Source organism: Ambystoma mexicanum, chromosome 5p (genome assembly GCF_040938575.1).
Source record: "Ambystoma mexicanum isolate Mex_15411 chromosome 5p, UKY_AmexF1_1, whole genome shotgun sequence".
In the NCBI taxonomy this organism is placed as follows: domain Eukaryota; kingdom Metazoa; phylum Chordata; class Amphibia; order Caudata; family Ambystomatidae; genus Ambystoma; species Ambystoma mexicanum.
This window is the reverse complement of record NC_090930.1, coordinates 742,153,181-742,174,106: the sequence shown is the minus strand read 5'-3', so window position 1 is coordinate 742,174,106 and position 20,926 is coordinate 742,153,181. Positions and strand designations below refer to the sequence as shown.

At 39.0% G+C, this 20,926-nt stretch overlaps 17 non-coding genes across 17 annotated transcripts; 7 read left to right on the top strand and 10 right to left on the bottom strand.

Annotated features, from left to right (window-relative positions):
- Window positions 1–355: 355 nt before the first annotated feature.
- TRNAQ-UUG (transfer RNA glutamine (anticodon UUG)) lies at window positions 356–427 on the bottom strand. Its single transcript has one exon. It is a non-coding gene; the product is annotated as a tRNA-Gln (tRNA).
- Window positions 428–686: 259 nt separating this feature from the next.
- Window positions 687–758, top strand: TRNAQ-CUG (transfer RNA glutamine (anticodon CUG)). Its single transcript has one exon. It is a non-coding gene; the product is annotated as a tRNA-Gln (tRNA).
- Window positions 759–1,639: 881 nt separating this feature from the next.
- Window positions 1,640–1,711, bottom strand: TRNAQ-UUG (transfer RNA glutamine (anticodon UUG)). The gene has a single exon. It is a non-coding gene; the product is annotated as a tRNA-Gln (tRNA).
- Window positions 1,712–4,945: 3,234 nt separating this feature from the next.
- TRNAQ-UUG (transfer RNA glutamine (anticodon UUG)) lies at window positions 4,946–5,017 on the bottom strand. Its single transcript has one exon. It is a non-coding gene; the product is annotated as a tRNA-Gln (tRNA).
- A 1,212-nt stretch (window positions 5,018–6,229) lies between these two features.
- On the bottom strand, window positions 6,230–6,301 carry TRNAQ-UUG (transfer RNA glutamine (anticodon UUG)). The gene has a single exon. It is a non-coding gene; the product is annotated as a tRNA-Gln (tRNA).
- A 2,352-nt stretch (window positions 6,302–8,653) lies between these two features.
- TRNAQ-CUG (transfer RNA glutamine (anticodon CUG)) lies at window positions 8,654–8,725 on the top strand. The gene has a single exon. It is a non-coding gene; the product is annotated as a tRNA-Gln (tRNA).
- A 902-nt stretch (window positions 8,726–9,627) lies between these two features.
- Window positions 9,628–9,699, bottom strand: TRNAQ-UUG (transfer RNA glutamine (anticodon UUG)). The gene has a single exon. It is a non-coding gene; the product is annotated as a tRNA-Gln (tRNA).
- Window positions 9,700–9,958: 259 nt separating this feature from the next.
- On the top strand, window positions 9,959–10,030 carry TRNAQ-CUG (transfer RNA glutamine (anticodon CUG)). Its single transcript has one exon. It is a non-coding gene; the product is annotated as a tRNA-Gln (tRNA).
- Window positions 10,031–10,911: 881 nt separating this feature from the next.
- TRNAQ-UUG (transfer RNA glutamine (anticodon UUG)) lies at window positions 10,912–10,983 on the bottom strand. The gene has a single exon. It is a non-coding gene; the product is annotated as a tRNA-Gln (tRNA).
- Window positions 10,984–13,321: 2,338 nt separating this feature from the next.
- On the top strand, window positions 13,322–13,393 carry TRNAQ-CUG (transfer RNA glutamine (anticodon CUG)). The gene has a single exon. It is a non-coding gene; the product is annotated as a tRNA-Gln (tRNA).
- A 913-nt stretch (window positions 13,394–14,306) lies between these two features.
- On the bottom strand, window positions 14,307–14,378 carry TRNAQ-UUG (transfer RNA glutamine (anticodon UUG)). Its single transcript has one exon. It is a non-coding gene; the product is annotated as a tRNA-Gln (tRNA).
- Window positions 14,379–14,637: 259 nt separating this feature from the next.
- TRNAQ-CUG (transfer RNA glutamine (anticodon CUG)) lies at window positions 14,638–14,709 on the top strand. Its single transcript has one exon. It is a non-coding gene; the product is annotated as a tRNA-Gln (tRNA).
- Window positions 14,710–15,590: 881 nt separating this feature from the next.
- TRNAQ-UUG (transfer RNA glutamine (anticodon UUG)) lies at window positions 15,591–15,662 on the bottom strand. The gene has a single exon. It is a non-coding gene; the product is annotated as a tRNA-Gln (tRNA).
- A 2,372-nt stretch (window positions 15,663–18,034) lies between these two features.
- Window positions 18,035–18,106, top strand: TRNAQ-CUG (transfer RNA glutamine (anticodon CUG)). Its single transcript has one exon. It is a non-coding gene; the product is annotated as a tRNA-Gln (tRNA).
- A 913-nt stretch (window positions 18,107–19,019) lies between these two features.
- On the bottom strand, window positions 19,020–19,091 carry TRNAQ-UUG (transfer RNA glutamine (anticodon UUG)). Its single transcript has one exon. It is a non-coding gene; the product is annotated as a tRNA-Gln (tRNA).
- Window positions 19,092–19,350: 259 nt separating this feature from the next.
- On the top strand, window positions 19,351–19,422 carry TRNAQ-CUG (transfer RNA glutamine (anticodon CUG)). The gene has a single exon. It is a non-coding gene; the product is annotated as a tRNA-Gln (tRNA).
- An 881-nt stretch (window positions 19,423–20,303) lies between these two features.
- TRNAQ-UUG (transfer RNA glutamine (anticodon UUG)) lies at window positions 20,304–20,375 on the bottom strand. The gene has a single exon. It is a non-coding gene; the product is annotated as a tRNA-Gln (tRNA).
- Between the last annotated feature and the right edge of the window lie 551 nt (window positions 20,376–20,926).

Here is a 20,926-nt window from a genome sequence, read left to right as displayed (position 1 = left end):
CTTTTCCCAAAATGGTATTATTAATGTTGTTGCTGCATCTTCAAGTAAAAAGAGAATCCATTGGGTCACAGATTGAGCATGTTTCTTAACATTGAGTTAAGTTTGAAATTTCAAATCTTTTATGTATGTTTCCGATGCAGATCTGCCCATCGACTCAGAATGACCTCACTGTTCATACATTTAAAAAAAATGCATAAAGGTTTAGGTGCTAGGCACAAAAGTGGATTTTTATGAAAAGTTATGCCAGAGAGTGAGAGCGAAAATGAATACCCTACACCACTAACCTTATGAATATTACTATCTTTGGCCTATAATTTAAGACAACAAGGAGACAAAGTGTGTTAGAGCAAGAGAGAGGTTCCACCGAGACTTGAACTCGGATCGCTGGATTCAAAGTCCAAAGTGCTAACCATTACACCATGGAACCCTTGTTGAGCAGAGCTTCATAAGGGCAATGAGAATATAGGGCACAGTCAAGATTTTTACTGACCTATAGTAACCGTTTACTGATATTATATCGAAGCAGCACTGTTGCTGTTGGATGCTGTGCAATCGCAAAGTATTGGCTTCAGGTCTCATTTGGATCAAATTCTTCCTCTGGAGTCTAATGATATAGGAATATTACATATTTTCTCTGATGTGCTCTGTTTTTCCAGAATGAAGTGCATCATGCTACGGAATATGTGGGTTCCATGGTGTAATGGTTAGCACTCTGGACTCTGAGTCCAGCGATCCGAGTTCAAGTCTCGGTGGGACCTTGGGGCTGCTTCTCTTTTAGAGTTGCCTTTCATTTGCAGATATATATAACAGCAATAGCTTTGCTTTACAGCCCACTTTGATGGCAGTCTTCTTTGACCAAAGAATATTAATAGTTTCTGGGGATGACTCTCTTTTGCCACAAAGAAACTGCCCACTCTCATATCTCCAAAGCTCCAAGGTATAATGGCTATTAAACTGGCTTTTGATCTCAGCGATTTGCATTGAAAGCCCAGGAGGCCCCTAAAATCAGTTGAATTGTTTCCTGATAATTTAGAGTTTATTTCTTCTTTCGAGAAAGGTGTGATCCAAATAAAGTAAGTACATTTAAACAGGGGCACTTGATCAGTAAATGCACTACTTTCTAGAACTCATAACTCTTGTAAGTTATAAAAAGTTTGCTCTCCATACAGTTTGTCAACTCAAAGAATTACATTTTTTACACATTTAATAAGACCATCAAATTGCTTGAAACATAGGAATGATTGTGAAAGTGAATATGATTCACCAAAATAATTGTATAACATTTTTTAATGTTAATAAAATAGGGCTTTTTCCAATCTTTTCACATCAATGTTGTTTCTGCATGTTCCAGTGAGCAGAGAATCTACTGCACATAGTGTGTACATTTTTCTTTTCATAGAGTTAAGGTTGGACATTATTCATCTGTGGAAAATGTTTCTGAGAGATATCTGGGTGCCCACTCTGATTGACCTTAGGGATTGTACATTAACGATATGTAGTTGCATCACTGTATTGGTATCAGGCACCAAAGTGCATTTAAATGTAATGTCGTGCAGAGAGAGTCGACTGAACTTCTGAATATTAACTCTGTTGAATTGTAATTTGAGAAATTAGAAAATGGAGTGTAAGAGCAAGATAACGGTCCCACCGAGACTTGAACTCGGATCGTTGGATTCAAAGTCCAAAGTGCTAACCATTACACCATGGAACCCTTGCAAGATGCACCTGAGAGCGATGAATCAGAAAAGGCAATATAGAGCACATTTACAATTTTTACAGATTCATAGTCCCAATTGACTGATATCATACAAACACAGCAATGTTGTCGATTGACGTTGTGCTATAGCAATCTCTGTGCTTTATAGAGCATGTAGATCAAATTCTTCCTCTTGAGGCATATGATTAAGCAATATTAAATATTGTTTCTGACTGCCTCTGTTTTGGCATAATGAAGTTCAGCATTTGCGGAAGTATTTAGGTTCCATGGTCTAATGGTTAGTAGGCTGGACTCTGAATTTAGTAATCTGACATGTTATAGCTATATTTTGTTTTCCTTTGGGTGTATTGTCATTTTATGCACATAGATTTCCTAGCAGTGGCTGTGATGAATAGTTCAATTTGATAGCAGCTTCCTTTTGAGAATTTGAAAAAAAAAAGAATTAAATAGTCTCTCTGGATGACTCTGCTTTGATTTCTATGTGCACATCCCTTTTGCGTTTCAGAGGGATTGACCAACATACACAACAGTGCTTGGAAGACCTCTTCCTCCCTCATGGCATGTAAAGCTAACCTCTCTCCTACCGTGTGTTTTTTTACTTTTTAACTTCCCCTTCCGAGTCATGATCATGTAACTGAATTTACATTTTATGTCCGCTTACAATATGTGTCAGGATTTTTTATGTTGTTTCCAATCAATGTCTAATATCAAGTGGTTTGCAGCAGTCATACAAAGGCACGTAACACCCCCAAAACACCTACATAAATTAGAAATACTCCGGAAGAGTACTCAGTTTATGAAAAGGCGATGTATCCCAAATAGAACTGTAAATGTAAGCTAGCAAGCAGACCGTGCACCCCTGTTTGGAACTATGACCTGTGTGTTGCCCTCTATTAACAGAACAATGTAACTTCAGCCCATGTCACATAAAATAGAAAGTAGAGATTATGCAAATTAACTCCCAGAAGAGCCTGGTGTCACCCCAAAAGGTGTCATGCTTTTCACACCAAGAAACATCCACACATAGATCCCTGCGAACCTCAAAAACGTACAGGAAACCCTGTCCAGCGCTTTGCTCCCAGAGGAGATAAGGTTGAAAAACCACCCTATGTTAAAAGTGTCCATAATCCATGCCAGCTGCCCTGTCTATAGAACCTGGCCGTTCGTGGCCGATCGGGGCCTAGGGGCATGAGTGGAAAGGTTTAACCTGCCTGGGTTCTTGGGCATGGTTTCATCATGCCTCAGTTTACAATGGCACTCTGCCACTTTGTCAGGCTTTAAAGAAGCCTGACTCCTGCAGAGCAAAAGATCGGATTATTTCCTTACATGTTTTGTACGTAAGAATGCGGATGGTGCTCTGAGCCTCCTATGGTGGTTATTAAGCATGGTATACATACCATAGCATGTAACTGTGCCTACAAATGGAACATTTTGTTCATTTATTAGGGAGTTGTGAAAATGGCAAAATCAAATTGCCATTACTGACACAGACCAGCTGCCGCTGTCCGGACATTTCGTCGAAAGACATTTCGTCGAAAGACATTTGGTCGACGTAATTTGGTCGAAAGCCAAATGGTCGATTTTTTTATTTATTTATATATATATTTTTTAGGTTGTAGTTTAGGGAAAAAAGGGGTTTTTAGAAAAAAAGGGGGTTGGGGGGACCCCCCCAAACCCCCCCCAAAAAATAATGTGAAAATAAAAAACAAAGCAATTCGACCATTTGGTTTTCGACCAAATGGTTTCGACCAATTGTCCTGTCGACAAATTTTTTTCGACGAAATGTCTGGCAACCCAGCTGCCGACTGTTGCTATTGACAGGAGTTCCAGGTGTATAAACTGAGGAGATCACCATTTCAATTACCTGTGAACGCATTTTGAAGCTCATTCACAACCAGTTCATGCCCGTTCTCTCCATTTTGGCTTTCTGGCTGGCCGAGGGGCCCTTCAGTAATGTTCTTTGCTAACCATTACACCATGGGCCCCTTGCTGGTGCAACCTGACAGAGTTGTAACAGAAATGAGAATCGAGATCTCATGCATCATTTTAACAAACTCATATTCCTAGCCCACGGATATTATGCAAATGTGGAACTGTTTAGTTGGTTGTTGCGCAATAGCAAACTCTTTGCTTTACAGCTCATTTGGATAGGATTCTTCCTCTGGAGGCATAAGATAAAAGAATATTGCATACATTCTCTAAAAGGCTCTTTTTTTGCTGCAATGACGTTCATCATGTCACTAAGTATGTAGGTTCCATGGTGTAATGGTTAGCACTCTGAATCCAGCGATCCGAGTTCAAATCTCGGTGGGACCTTGGGAATTACTGTGTTTGTTTTCCTCTCAGTGTCTTGTTTTAATAGCAATGACGCTGCTGTGTCGCCCACTTTCATAGCATTATTCCCTGGGTGCATTTGAAAAAAGAAAGATTTTCCATGGATGACGCTCTTTAGCCACAATGAAACCCACCACTTTCTGTGGTGTGAAAGACCCATGGTGTAATGGTAGCACCCTGGAGGTTGAATCCAATAATTTGCATTCAAATCTCTGTAAGAGTTTACCATCAGTCGAACCTTTCCCTTATCGTTTATTGTGGATGTCTTCTTTGAAGAAAGGTATGATCCAACTAAAGTAAGTACATTCACGAATGGGCCCTTGGTCGGTACAAACAGTATTTATACACCTCAGGCCTTTTGTGAATTAAGAAAAGTGTGTTCTTCGTTCTATTTTTCATCTCAAACTGATACCTTCATTTTACAAACATGTAAAGACTGTTAAGACGCTTGATTAATATCATTGATTCTGAATGTGGTCGCTTTTCATAGGATTAACCCTTTAACAATTTTGAAAGAGAATGGCGATACAATAGAGCTGCTTTTCCCAAAATGGTATTATTAATGTTGTTGCTGCATCTTCAAGTAAAAAGAGAATCCATTGGGTCACAGATTGAGCATGTTTCTTAACATTGAGTTAAGTTTGAAATTTCAAATCTTTTATGTATGTTTCCGATGCAGATCTGCCCATCGACTCAGAATGACCTCACTGTTCATACATTTAAAAAAAATGCATAAAGGTTAAGGTGCTAGGCACAAAAGTGGATTTTTATGAAAAGTTATGCCAGAGAGTGAGAGCGAAAATGAATACCCTACACCACTAACCTTATGAATATTACTATCTTTGGCCTATAATTTAAGACAACAAGGAGACAAAGTGTGTTAGAGCAAGAGAGAGGTTCCACCGAGACTTGAACTCGGATCGCTGGATTCAAAGTCCAAAGTGCTAACCATTACACCATGGAACCCTTGTTGAGCAGAGCTTCATAAGGGCAATGAGAATATAGGGCACAGTCAAGATTTTTACTGACCTATAGTAACCGTTTACTGATATTATATCGAAGCAGCACTGTTGCTGTTGGATGCTGTGCAATCGCAAAGTATTGGCTTCAGGTCTCATTTGGATCAAATTCTTCCTCTGGAGTCTAATGATATAGGAATATTACATATTTTCTCTGATGTGCTCTGTTTTTCCAGAATGAAGTGCATCATGCTACTGAATATGTGGGATCCATGGTGTAATGGTTAGCACTCTGGACTCTGAGTCCAGCGATCCGAGTTCAAGTCTCGGTGGGACCTTGGGGCTGCTTCTCTTTTAGAGTTGCCTTTCATTTGCAGATATATATAACAGCAATAGCTTTGCTTTACAGCCCACTTTGATGGCAGTCTTCTTTGACCAAAGAATATTAATAGTTTCTGGGGATGACTCTCTTTTGCCACAAAGAAACTGCCCACTCTCATATCTCCAAAGCTCCAAGGTATAATGGCTATTAAACTGGCTTTTGATCTCAGCGATTTGCATTGAAAGCCCAGGAGGCCCCTAAAATCAGTTGAATTGTTTCCTGATAATTTAGAGTTTATTTCTTCTTTCGAGAAAGGTGTGATCCAAATAAAGTAAGTACATTTAAACAGGGGCACTTGATCAGTAAATGCACTACTTTCTAGAACTCATAACTCTTGTAAGTTATAAAAAGTTTGCTCTCCATACAGTTTGTCAACTCAAAGAATTACATTTTTTACACATTTAATAAGACCATCAAATTGCTTGAAACATAGGAATGATTGTGAAAGTGAATATGATTCACCAAAATAATTGTATAACATTTTTTAATGTTAATAAAATAGGGCTTTTTCCAATCTTTTCACATCAATGTTGTTTCTGCATGTTCCAGTGAGCAGAGAATCTACTGCACATAGTGTGTACATTTTTCTTTTCATAGAGTTAAGGTTGGACATTATTCATCTGTGGAAAATGTTTCTGAGAGATATCTGGGTGCCCACTCTGATTGACCTTAGGGATTGTACATTAACGATATGTAGTTGCATCACTGTATTGGTATCAGGCACCAAAGTGCATTTAAATGTAATGTCGTGCAGAGAGAGTCGACTGAACTTCTGAATATTAACTCTGTTGAATTGTAATTTGAGAAATTAGAAAATGGAGTGTAAGAGCAAGATAACGGTCCCACCGAGACTTGAACTCGGATCGTTGGATTCAAAGTCCAAAGTGCTAACCATTACAGCATGGAACCCTTGCAAGATGCATCTGAGAGCGATGAATCAGAAATGGCAATATAGAGCACATTTACAATTTTTACAGATTCATAGTCCCAATTGACTGATATCATACAAACACAGCGATGTTGTCGATTGACGTTGTGCTATAGCAATCTCTGTGCTTTATAGAGCATGTAGATCAAATTCTTCCTCTTGAGGCATATGATTAAGCAATATTAAATATTGTTTCTGACTGCCTCTGTTTTGGCATAATGAAGTTCAGCATTTGCGGAAGTATTTAGGTTCCATGGTCTAATGGTTAGTAGGCTGGACTCTGAATTTAGTAATCTGACATGTTATAGCTATATTTTGTTTTCCTTTGGGTGTATTGTCATTTTATGCACATAGATTTCCTAGCAGTGGCTGTGATGAATAGTTCAATTTGATAGCAGCTTCCTTTTGAGAATTTGAAAAAAAAAGAATTAAATAGTCTCTCTGGATGACTCTGCTTTGATTTCTATGTGCACATCCCTTTTGCGTTTCAGAGGGATTGACCAACATACACAACAGTGCTTGGAAGACCTCTTCCTCCCTCATGGCATGTAAAGCTAACCTCTCTCCTACCGTGTGTTTTTTTACTTTTTAACTTCCCCTTCCGAGTCATGATCATGTAACTGAATTTACATTTTTAGATTTTAACTGCAGTAGTTGCTTGTTTTTCATTTTTCTTTTTTGTGTACGCATACATCCCTTTTTGTGGGGAGGGGGGAGTGATGTCTGTTTACTTATATTAGCTAATATAGGTCATTTTATGTCCGCTTACAATATGTGTCAGGATTTTTTATGTCGTTTCCAATCAATGTCTAATATCAAGTGGTTTGCAGCAGTCATACAAAGGCAAGTAACACCCCCAAAACACCTACATAAGTTAGAAATACTCCGGAAGAGTACTCAGTTTATGAAAAGGTGGTGAATCCCAAATAGAACTGTAAATGTAAGCTAGCAAGCAGACTGTGCACCCCTGTTTGGAACTATGACCTGTGTGTTGCCCTCTATTAACAGAACAATGTAACTGCAGCCCATGTCACATAAAATAGAAAGTAGAGATTATGCAAATTAACTCCCAGAAGAGCCTGGTGTCACCCCAAAAGGTGTCATGCTTTTCACACCAAGAAACATCCACACATAGATCCCTGCGAACCTCAAAAACGTACAGGAAACCCTGTCCAGCGCTTTGCTCCCAGAGGAGATAAGGTTGAAAAACCACCCTATGTTAAAAGTGTCCATAATCCATGCCAGCTGCCCTGTCTGGGGCCTAGGGGCATGAGTGGAAGGGTTTAACCTGCCTGGGTTCTTGGGCATGGTTTCATCATGCCTCAGTTTACAATGGCACTCTGCCACTTTGTCAGGCTTTAAAGAAGCCTGACTCCTGCAGAGCAAAAGATCTGATTATTTCCTTACATGTTTTGTACGTAAGAATGCGGATGGTGCTCTGAGCCTCCTATGGTGGTTATTAAGCATGGTATACATACCATAGCATGTAACTGTGCCTACAAATGGAACATTTTGTTCATTTATTAGGGAGTTGTGAAAATGGCAAAATCAAATTGCCATTACTGACACAGACCAGCTGCCGCTGTCCGGACATTTCGTCGAAAGACATTTCGTCGAAAGACATTTGGTCGACGTAATTTGGTCGAAAGCCAAATGGTCGATTTTTTAATTTATTTATATATATATTTTTTAGGTTGTAGTTTAGGGAAAAAAAGGGGTTTTTAGAAAAAAAGGGGGTTGGGGGGACCCCCCCAACCCCCCCCCCAAAATAAATTTGAAAATAAAAAACAAAGCAATTCGACCATTTGGTTTTCGACCAAATGGTTTCGACCAATTGTCCTGTCGACAAATTTTTTTCGACGAAATGTCTGGCAACCCAGCTGCCGACTGTTGCTATTGACAGGAGTTCCAGGTGTATAAACTGAGGAGATCACCAGTTCAATTACCTGTGAACGCATTTTGAAGCTCATTCACAACCAGTTCATGCCCGTTCTCTCCATTTTGGCTTTCTGGCTGGCCGAGGGGCCCTTCAGTAATGTTCTTTGCTAACCATTACACCATGGGCCCCTTGCTGGTGCAACCTGACAGAGTTGTAACAGAAATGAGAATCGAGATCTCATGCATCATTTTAACAAACTCATATTCCTAGCCCACGGATATTATGCAAATGTGGAACTGTTTAGTTGGTTGTTGCGCAATAGCAAACTCTTTGCTTTACAGCTCATTTGGATAGGATTCTTCCTCTGGAGGCATAAGATAAAAGAATATTGCATACATTCTCTAAAAGGCTCTTTTTTTGCTGCAATGACGTTCATCATGTCACTAAGTATGTAGGTTCCATGGTGTAATGGTTAGCACTCTGGACTCTGAATCCAGCGATCCGAGTTCAAATCTTGGTGGGACCTTGGGAATTACTGTGTTTGTTTTCCTCTCAGTGTCTTGTTTTAATAGCAATGACGCTGCTGTGTCGCCCACTTTCATAGCATTATTCCCTGGGTGCATTTGAAAAAAGAAAGATTTTCCATGGATGACGCTCTTTAGCCACAATGAAACCCACCACTTTCTGTGGTGTGAAAGACCCATGGTGTAATGGTAGCACCCTGGAGGTTGAATCCAATAATTTGCATTCAAATCTCTGTAAGAGTTTACCATCAGTCGAACCTTTCCCTTATCGTTTATTGTGGATGTCTTCTTTGAAGAAAGGTATGATCCAACTAAAGTAAGTACATTCACGAATGGGCCCTTGGTCGGTACAAACAGTATTTATACACCTCAGGCCTTTTGTGAATTAAGAAAAGTGTGTTCTTCGTTCTATTTTTCATCTCAAACTGATACCTTCATTTTACAAACATGTAAAGACTTTTAAGACGCTTGATTAATATCATTGATTCTGAATGTGGTCGCTTTTCATAGGATTAACCCTTTAACAATTTTGAAAGAGTATGGCGATACAATAGAGCTGCTTTTCCCAAAATGGTATTATTAATGTTGTTGCTGCATCTTCAAGTAAAAAGAGAATCCATTGGGTCACAGATTGAGCATGTTTCTTAACATTGAGTTAAGTTTGAAAATTTCAAATCTTTTATGTATGTTTCCGATGCAGATCTGCCCATCGACTCAGAATGACCTCACTGTTCATACATTTAAAAAAAATGCATAAAGGTTAAGGTGCTAGGCACAAAAGTGGATTTTTATGAAAAGTTATGCCAGAGAGTGAGAGCGAAAATGAATACCCTACACCACTAACCTTATGAATATTACTATCTTTGGCCTATAATTTAAGACAACGTGTGTTAGAGCAAGAGAGAGGTTCCACTGAGACTTGAACTCGGATCGCTGGATTCAAAGTCCAAAGTGCTAACCATTACACCATGGAACCCTTGTTGAGCAGTGCTTCATAAGGGCAATGAGAATATAGGGCACAGTCAAGATTTTTACTGACCTATAGTAACCGTTTACTGATATTATATCGAAGCAGCACTGTTGCTGTTGGATGCTGTGCAATCGCAAAGTATTGGCTTCATGTCTCATTTGGATCAAATTCTTCCTCTGGAGTCTAATGATATAGGAATATTACATATTTTCTCTGATGTGCTCTGTTTTTCCAGAATGAAGTGCATCATGCTACTGAATATGTGGGTTCCATGGTGTAATGGTTAGCACTCTGGACTCTGAGTCCAGCGATCCGAGTTCAAGTCTCGGTGGGACCTTGGGGCTGCTTCTCTTTTAGAGTTGCCTTTCATTTGCAGATATATATAACAGCAATAGCTTTGCTTTACAGCCCACTTTGATGGCAGTCTTCTTTGACCAAAGAATATTAATAGTTTCTGGGGATGACTCTCTTTTGCCACAAAGAAACTGCCCACTCTCATATCTCCAAAGCTCCAAGGTATAATGGCTATTAAACTGGCTTTTGATCTCAGCGATTTGCATTGAAAGCCCAGGAGGCCCCTAAAATCAGTTGAATTGTTTCCTGATAATTTAGAGTTTATTTCTTCTTTCGAGAAAGGTGTGATCCAAATAAAGTAAGTACATTTAAACAAGGGCACTTGATCAGTAAATGCACTACTTTCTAGAACTCATAACTCTTGTAAGTTATAAAAAGTTTGCTCTCCATACAGTTTGTCAACTCAAAGAATTACATTTTTTACACATTTAATAAGACCATCAAATTGCTTGAAACATAGGAATGATTGTGAAAGTGAATATAATTCACCAAAATAATTGTATAACATTTTTTAATGTTAATAAAATAGGGCTTTTTCCAATCTTTTCACATCAATGTTGTTTCTGCATGTTCCAGTGAGCAGAGAATCTACTGCACATAGTGTGTACATTTTTCTTTTCATAGAGTTAAGGTCGGACATTATTCATCTGTGGAAAATGTTTCTGAGAGATATCTGGGTGCCCACTCTGATTGACCTTAGGGATTGTACATTAACGATATGTAGTTGCATCACTGTATTGGTATCAGGCACCAAAGTGCATTTAAATGTAATGTCGTGCAGAGAGAGTCGACTGAACTTCTGAATATTAACTCTGTTGAATTGTAATTTGAGAAATTAGAAAATGGAGTGTAAGAGCAAGATAACGGTCCCACCGAGACTTGAACTCGGATCGTTGGATTCAAAGTCCAAAGTGCTAACCATTACACCATGGAACCCTTGCAAGATGCACCTGAGAGCGTTGAATCAGAAATGGTAATATAGAGCACATTTAATATTTTTACAGATTCATAGTCCCAATTGACTGATATCATACAAACACAGCGATGTTGTCGATTGACGTTGTGCTATAGCAATCTCTGTGCTTTATAGAGCATGTAGATCAAATTCTTCCTCTTGAGGCATATGATTAAGCAATATTAAATATTGTTTCTGACTGCCTCTGTTTTGGCATAATGAAGTTCAGCATTTGCGGAAGTATTTAGGTTCCATGGTCTAATGGTTAGTAGGCTGGACTCTGAATTTAGTAATCTGACATGTTATAGCTATATTTTGTTTTCCTTTGGGTGTATTGTCATTTTATGCACATAGATTTACTAGCAGTGGCTGTGATGAATAGTTCAATTTGATAGCAGCTTCCTTTTGAGAATTTGAAAAAAAAAGAATTAAATAGTCTCTCTGGATGACTCTGCTTTGATTTCTATGTGCACATCCCTTTTGCGTTTCAGAGGGATTGACCAACATACACAACAGTGCTTGGAAGACCTCTTCCTCCCTCATGGCATGTAAAGCTAACCTCTCTCCTACCGTGTGTTTTTTTACTTTTTAACTTCCCCTTCCGAGTCATGATCATGTAACTGAATTTACATTTTTAGATTTTAACTGCAGTAGTTGCTTGTTTTTCATTTTTATTTTTTGTGTACGCATACATCCCTTTTTGTGGGGAGGGGGGAGTGATGTCTGTTTACTTATATTAGCTAATATAGGTCATTTTATGTCCGCTTACAATATGTGTCAGGATTTTTTATGTCGTTTCCAATCAATGTCTAATATCAAGTGGTTTGCAGCAGTCATACAAAGGCACGTAACACCCCCAAAACACCTACATAAGTTAGAAATACTCCGGAAGAGTACTCAGTTTATGAAAAGGCGGTGAATCCCAAATAGAACTGTAAATGTAAGCTAGCAAGCAGACTGTGCACCCCTGTTTGGAACTATGACCTGTGTGTTGCCCTCTATTAACAGAACAATGTAACTGCAGCCCATGTCACATAAAATAGAAAGTAGAGATTATGCAAATTAACTCCCAGAAGAGCCTGGTGTCACCCCAAAAGGTGTCATGCTTTTCACACCAAGAAACATCCACACATAGATCCCTGCGAACCTCAAAAACGTACAGGAAACCCTGTCCAGCGCTTTGCTCCCAGAGGAGATAAGGTTGAAAAACCACCCTATGTTAAAAGTGTCCATAATCCATGCCAGCTGCCCTGTCTGGGGCCTAGGGGCATGAGTGGAAGGGTTTAACCTGCCTGGGTTCTTGGGCATGGTTTCATCATGCCTCAGTTTACAATGGCACTCTGCCACTTTGTCAGGCTTTAAAGAAGCCTGACTCCTGCAGAGCAAAAGATCTGATTATTTCCTTACATGTTTTGTACGTAAGAATGCGGATGGTGCTCTGAGCCTCCTATGGTGGTTATTAAGCATGGTATACATACCATAGCATGTAACTGTGCCTACAAATGGAACATTTTGTTCATTTATTAGGGAGTTGTGAAAATGGCAAAATCAAATTGCCATTACTGACACAGACCAGCTGCCGCTGTCCGGACATTTCGTCGAAAGACATTTGGTCGACGTAATTTGGTCGAAAGCCAAATGGTCGATTTTTTAATTTATTTATATATATATTTTTTAGGTTGTAGTTTAGGGAAAAAAAGGGGTTTTTAGAAAAAAAGGGGGTTGGGGGGACCCCCCCAAACCCCCTCCCCAAAAAAAATTTGAAAATAAAAAACAAAGCAATTCGACCATTTGGTTTTCGACCAAATGGTTTCGACCAATTGTCCTGTCGACAAATTTTTTTCGACGAAATGTCTGGCAACCCAGCTGCCGACTGTTGCTATTGACAGGAGTTCCAGGTGTATAAACTGAGGAGATCACCAGTTCAATTACCTGTGAACGCATTTTGAAGCTCATTCACAACCAGTTCATGCCCGTTCTCTCCATTTTGGCTTTCTGGCTGGCCGAGGGGCCCTTCAGTAATGTTCTTTGCTAACCATTACACCATGGGCCCCTTGCTGGTGCAACCTGACAGAGTTGTAACAGAAATGAGAATCGAGATCTCATGCATCATTTTAACAAACTCATATTCCTAGCCCACGGATATTATGCAAATGTGGAACTGTTTAGTTGGTTGTTGCGCAATAGCAAACTCTTTGCTTTACAGCTCATTTGGATAGGATTCTTCCTCTGGAGGCATAAGATAAAAGAATATTGCATACATTCTCTAAAAGGCTCTTTTTTTGCTGCAATGACGTTCATCATGTCACTAAGTATGTAGGTTCCATGGTGTAATGGTTAGCACTCTGGACTCTGAGTCTAGCGATCCGAGTTCAAATCTCGGTGGGACCTTGGGAATTACTGTGTTTGTTTTCCTCTCAGTGTCTTGTTTTAATAGCAATGACGCTGCTGTGTCGCCCACTTTCATAGCATTATTCCCTGGGTGCATTTGAAAAAAGAAAGATTTTCCATGGATGACGCTCTTTAGCCACAATGAAACCCACCACTTTCTGTGGTGTGAAAGACCCATGGTGTAATGGTAGCACCCTGGAGGTTGAATCCAATAATTTGCATTCAAATCTCTGTAAGAGTTTACCATCAGTCGAACCTTTCCCTTATCGTTTATTGTGGATGTCTTCTTTGAAGAAAGGTATGATCCAACTAAAGTAAGTACATTCACGAATGGGCCCTTGGTCGGTACAAACAGTATTTATACACCTCAGGCCTTTTGTGAATTAAGAAAAGTGTGTTCTTCGTTCTATTTTTCATCTCAAACTGATACCTTCATTTTACAAACATGTAAAGACTGTTAAGACGCTTGATTAATATCATTGATTCTGAATGTGGTCGCTTTTCATAGGATTAACCCTTTAACAATTTTGAAAGAGTATGGCGATACAATAGAGCTGCTTTTCCCAAAATGGTATTATTAATGTTGTTGCTGCATCTTCAAGTAAAAAGAGAATCCATTGGGTCACAGATTGAGCATGTTTCTTAACATTGAGTTAAGTTTGAAAATTTCAAATCTTTTATGTATGTTTCCGATGCAGATCTGCCCATCGACTCAGAATGACCTCACTGTTCATACATTTAAAAAAAATGCATAAAGGTTAAGGTGCTAGGCACAAAAGTGGATTTTTATGAAAAGTTATGCCAGAGAGTGAGAGCGAAAATGAATACCCTACACCACTAACCTTATGAATATTACTATCTTTGGCCTATAATTTAAGACAACAAGGAGACAACGTGTGTTAGAGCAAGAGAGAGGTTCCACCGAGACTTGAACTCGGATCGCTGGATTCAAAGTCCAAAGTGCTAACCATTACACCATGGAACCCTTGTTGAGCAGAGCTTCATAAGGGCAATGAGAATATAGGGCACAGTCAAGATTTTTACTGACCTATAGTAACCGTTTACTGATATTATATCGAAGCAGCACTGTTGCTGTTGGATGCTGTGCAATCGCAAAGTATTGGCTTCATGTCTCATTTGGATCAAATTCTTCCTCTGGAGTCTAATGATATAGGAATATTACATATTTTCTCTGATGTGCTCTGTTTTTCCAGAATGAAGTGCATCATGCTACTGAATATGTGGGTTCCATGGTGTAATGGTTAGCACTCTGGACTCTGAATCCAGCGATCCGAGTTCAAGTCTCGGTGGGACCTTGGGGCTGCTTCTCTTTTAGAGTTGCCTTTCATTTGCAGATATATATAACAGCAATAGCTTTGCTTTACAGCCCACTTTGATGGCAGTCTTCTTTGACCAAAGAATATTAATAGTTTCTGGGGATGACTCTCTTTTGCCACAAAGAAACTGCCCACTCTCATATCTCCAAAGCTCCAAGGTATAATGGCTATTAAACTGGCTTTTGATCTCAGCGATTTGCATTGAAAGCCCAGGAGGCCCCTAAAATCAGTTGAATTGTTTCCTGATAATTTAGAGTTTATTTCTTCTTTCGAGAAAGGTGTGATCCAAATAAAGTAAGTACATTTAAACAAGGGCACTTGATCAGTAAATGCACTACTTTCTAGAACTCATAACTCTTGTAAGTTATACAAAGTTTGCTCTCCATACAGTTTGTCAACTCAAAGATTTACATTTTTTACACATTTAATAAGACCATCAAATTGCTTGAAACATAGGAATGATTGTGAAAGTGAATATGATTCACCAAAATAATTGTATAACATTTTTTAATGTTAATAAAATAGGGCTTTTTCCAATCTTTTCACATCAATGTTGTTTCTGCATGTTCCAGTGAGCAGAGAATCTACTGCACATAGTGTGTACATTTTTCTTTTCATAGAGTTAAGGTTGGACATTATTCATCTGTGGAAAATGTTTCTGAGAGATATCTGGGTGCCCACTCTGATTGACCTTAGGGATTGTACATTAACGATATGTAGTTGCATCACTGTATTGGTATCAGGCACCAAAGTGCATTTACATGTAATGTCGTGCAGAGAGAGTCGACTGAACTTCTGAATATTAACTCTGTTGAATTGTAATTTGAGAAATTAGAAAATGGAGTGTAAGAGCAAGATAACGGTCCCACCGAGACTTGAACTCGGATCGTTGGATTCAAAGTCCAAAGTGCTAACCATTACACCATGGAACCCTTGCAAGATGCACCTGAGAGCGTTGAATCAGAAATGGCAATATAGAGCACATTTACAATTTTTACAGATTCATAGTCCCAATTGACTGATATCATACAAACACAGCGATGTTGTCGATTGACGTTGTGCTATAGCAATCTCTGTGCTTTATAGAGCATGTAGATCAAATTCTTCCTCTTGAGGCATATGATTAAGCAATATTAAATATTGTTTCTGACTGCCTCTGTTTTGGCATAATGAAGTTCAGCATTTGCGGAAGTATTTAGGTTCCATGGTCTAATGGTTAGTAGGCTGGACTCTGAATTTAGTAATCTGACATGTTATAGCTATATTTTGTTTTCCTTTGGGTGTATTGTCATTTTATGCACATAGATTTCCTAGCAGTGGCTGTGATGAATAGTTCAATTTGATAGCAGCTTCCTTTTGAGAATTTGAAAAAAAAAGAATTAAATAGTCTCTCTGGATGACTCTGCTTTGATTTCTATGTGCACATCCCTTTTGCGTTTCAGAAGGATTGACCAACATACACAACAGTGCTTGGAAGACCTCTTCCTCCCTCATGGCATGTAAAGCTAACCTCTCTCCTACCGTGTGTTTTTTTACTTTTTAACTTCCCCTTCCGAGTCATGATCATGTAACTGAATTTACATTTTTAGATTTTAACTGCAGTAGTTGCTTGTTTTTCATTTTTATTTTTTGTGTACGCATACATCCCTTTTTGTGGGGAGGGGGGAGTGATGTCTGTTTACTTATATTAGCTAATATAGGTCATTGTATGTCCGCTTACAATATGTGTCAGGATTTTTTATGTCGTTTCCAATCAATGTCTAATATCAAGTGGTTTGCAGCAGTCATACAAAGGCACGTAACACCCCCAAAACACCTACATAAATTAGAAATACTCCGGAAGAGTACTCAGTTTATGAAAAGGCGGTGAATCCCAAATAGAACTGTAAATGTAAGCTAGCAAGCAGACTGTGCACCCCTGTTTGGAACTATGACCTGTGTGTTGCCCTCTATTAACAGAACAATGTAACTGCAGCCCATGTCACATAAAATAGAAAGTAGAGATTATGCAAATTAACTCCCAGAAGAGCCTGGTGTCACCCCAAAAGGTGTCATGCTTTTCACACCAAGAAACATCCACACATAGATCCCTGCGAACCTCAAAAACGTACAGGAAACCCTGTCCAGCGCTTTGCTCCCAGAGGAGATAAGGTTGAAAAACCACCCTATGTTAAAAGTGTCCATAATCCATGCCAGCTGCCCTGTCTATAGAACCTGGCCGTTCGTGGCCATTCGGGGCATGAGTGGAAGGGTTTAACCTGCCTGGGTTCTTGGGCATGGTTTCATCATGCCTCAGTTTACAATGGCACTCTGCCACTTTGTCAGGCTTTAAAGAAGCCTGACTCCTGCAGAGCAAAAGATCTGATTATTTCCTTACATGTTTTGTATGTAAGAATGCGGATGGTGCTCTGAGCCTCCTATGGTGGTTATTAAGCATGGTATACATACCATAGCATGTAACTGTGCCTACAAATGGAACATTTTGTTCATTTATTAGGGAGTTGTGAAAATGGCAAAATCAAATTGCCATTACTGACACAGACCAGCTGCCGCTGTCCGGACATTTCGTCGAAAGACATTTGGTCGAAAGACATTTGGTCGACGTAATTTGGTCGAAAGCCAAATGGTCGATTTTTTTATTTATTTATATATATATTTTTTAGGTTGTAGTTTAGGGAAAAAAAGGGGTTTTTAGAAAAAAAGGGGGTTGGGGGGACCCCCCCAAACCCCCCCCCAAAAAAAAATTTGAAAATAAAAAACAAAGCAATTCGACCATTTGGTTTTCGACCAAATGGTTTCGACCAATTGTCCTGTCGACAAATTTTTTTCGACGAAATGTCTGGCAACCCAGCGGCCGACTGTTGCTATTGACAGGAGTTCCAGGTGTATAAACTGAGGAGATCACCAGTTCAATTACCTGTGAACGCATTTTGAAGCTCATTCACAACCAGTTCATGCCCGTTCTCTCCATTTTGGCTTTCTGGCTGGCCGAGGGGCCCTTCAGTAATGTTCTTTGCTAACCATTACACCATGGGCCCCTTGCTGGTGCAACCTGACAGAGTTGTAACAGAAATGAGAATCGAGATCTCATGCATCATTTTAACAAACTCATATTCCTAGCCCACGGATATTATGCAAATGTGGAACTGTTTAGTTGGTTGTTGCGCAATAGCAAACTCTTTGCTTTACAGCTCATTTGGATAGGATTCTTCCTCTGGAGGCATAAGATAAAAGAATATTGCATACATTCTCTAAAAGGCTCTTTTTTTGCTGCAATGACGTTCATCATGTCACTAAGTATGTAGGTTCCATGGTGTAATGGTTAGCACTCTGGAATCTGAATCCAGCGATCCGAGTTCAAATCTCGGTGGGACCTTGGGAATTACTGTGTTTGTTTTCCTCTCAGTGTCTTGTTTTAATAGCAATGACGCTGCTGTGTCGCCCACTTTCATAGCATTATTCCCTGGGTGCATTTGAAAAAAGAAAGATTTTCCATGGATGACGCTCTTTAGCCACAATGAAACCCACCACTTTCTGTGGTGTGAAAGACCCATGGTGTAATGGTAGCACCCTGGAGGTTGAATCCAATAATTTGCATTCAAATCTCTGTAAGAGTTTACCATCAGTCGAACCTTTCCCTTATCGTTTATTGTGGATGTCTTCTTTGAAGAAAGGTATGATCCAACTAAAGTAAGTACATTCACGAATGGGCCCTTGGTCGGTACAAACAGTATTTATACACCTCAGGCCTTTTGTGAATTAAGAAAAGTGTGTTCTTCGTTCTATTTTTCATCTCAAACTGATACCTTCATTTTACAAACATGTAAAGACTGTTAAGACGCTTGATTAATATCATTGATTCTGAATGTGGTCGCTTTTCATAGGATTAACCCTTTAACAATTTTGAAAGAGAATGGCGATACAATAGAGCTGCTTTTCCCAAAATGGTATTATTAATGTTGTTGCTGCATCTTCAAGTAAAAAGAGAATCCATTGGGTCACAGATTGAGCATGTTTCTTAACATTGAGTTAAGTTTGAAAATTTCAAATCTTTTATGTATGTTTCCGATGCAGATCTGCCAATCGACTCAGAATGACCTCACTGTTCATACATTTAAAAAAAATGCATAAAGGTTAAGGTGCTAGGCACAAAAGTGGATTTTTATGAAAAGTTATGCCACAGAGTGAGAGCGAAAATGAATACCCTACACCACTAACCTTATGAATATTACTCTCTTTGGCCTATAATTTAAGACAACAAGGAGACAAAGTGTGTTAGAGCAAGAGAGAGGTTCCACCGAGACTTGAACTCGGATCGCTGGATTCAAAGTCCAAAGTGCTAACCATTACACCATGGAACCCTTGTTGAGCAGAGCTTCATAAGGGCAATGAGAATATAGGGCACAGTCAAGATTTTTACTGACCTATAGTAACCGTTTACTGATATTATATCGAAGCAGCACTGTTGCTGTTGGATGCTGTGCAATCGCAAAGTATTGGCTTCATGTCTCATTTGGATCAAATTCTTCCTCTGGAGTCTAATGATATAGGAATATTACATATTTTCTCTGATGTGCTCTATTTTTCCAGAATGAAGTGCATCATGCTACTGAATATGTGGGTTCCATGGTGTAATGGTTAGCACTCTGGACTCTGAATCCAGCGATCCGAGTTCAAGTCTCGGTGGGACCTTGGGGCTGCTTCTCTTTTAGAGTTGCCTTTCATTTGCAGATAGATATAACAGCAATAGCTTTGCTTTACAGCCCACTTTGATGGCAGTCTTCTTTGACCAAAGAATATTAATAGTTTCTGGGGATGACTCTCTTTTGCCACAAAGAAACTGCCCACTCTCATATCTCCAAAGCTCCAAGGTATAATGGCTATTAAACTCGCTTTTGATCTCAGCGATTTGCATTGAAAGCCCAGGAGGCCCCTAAAATCAGTTGAATTGTTTCCTGATAATTTAGAGTTTATTTCTTCTTTCGAGAAAGGTGTGATCCAAATAAAGTAAGTACATTTAAACAAGGGCACTTGATCAGTACATGCACTACTTTCTAGAACTCATAACTCTTGTAAGTTATAAAAAGTTTGCTCTCCATACAGTTTGTCAACTCAAAGAATTACATTTTTTACACATTTAATAAGACCATCAAATTGCTTGAAACATAGGAATGATTGTGAAAGTGAATATGATTCACCAAAATAATTGTATAACATTTTTTAATGTTAATAAAATAGGGCTTTTTCCAATCTTTTCACATCAATGTTGTTTCTGCATGTTCCAGTGAGCAGAGAATCTACTGCACATAGTGTGTACATTTTTCTTTTCATAGAGTTAAGGTTGGACGTTATTCATCTGTGGAAAATGTTTCTGAGAGATATCTGGGTGCCCACTCTGATTGACCTTAGGGATTGTACATTAACGATATGTAGTTGCATCACTGTATTGGTATCAGGCACCAAAGTGCATTTAAATGTAATGTCGTGCAGAGAGAGTCGACTGAACTTCTGAATATTAACTCTGTTGAATTGTAATTTGAGAAATTAGAAAATGGAGTGTAAGAGCAAGATAACAGTCCCACCGAGACTTGAACTCGGATCGTTGGATTCAAAGTCCAAAGTGCTAACCATTACACCATGGAACCCTTTCAAGATGCACCAGAGAGCGTTGAATCAGAAATGGCAATATAGAGCACATTTACAATTTTTACAGATTCATAGTCCCAATTGACTGATATCATACAAACACAGCGATGTTGTCGATTGACGTTGTGCTATAGCAATCTCTGTGCTTTATAGAGCATGTAGATCAAATTCTTCCTCTTGAGGCATATGATTAAGCAATATTAAATATTGTTTCTGACTGCCTCTGTTTTGGCATAATGAAGTTCAGCATTTGCGGAAGTATTTAGGTTCCATGGTCTAATGGTTAGTAGGCTGGACTCTGAATTTAGTAATCTGACATGTTATAGCTATATTTTGTTTTCCTTTGGGTGTATTGTCATTTTATGCACATAGAATTCCTAGCAGTGGCTGTGATGAATAGTTCAATTTGATAGCAGCTTCCTTTTGAGAATTTGAAAAAAAAAGAATTAAATAGTCTCTCTGGATGACTCTGCTTTGATTTCTATGTGCACATCCCTTTTGCGTTTCAGAGGGATTGACCAACATACACAACAGTGCTTGGAAGACCTCT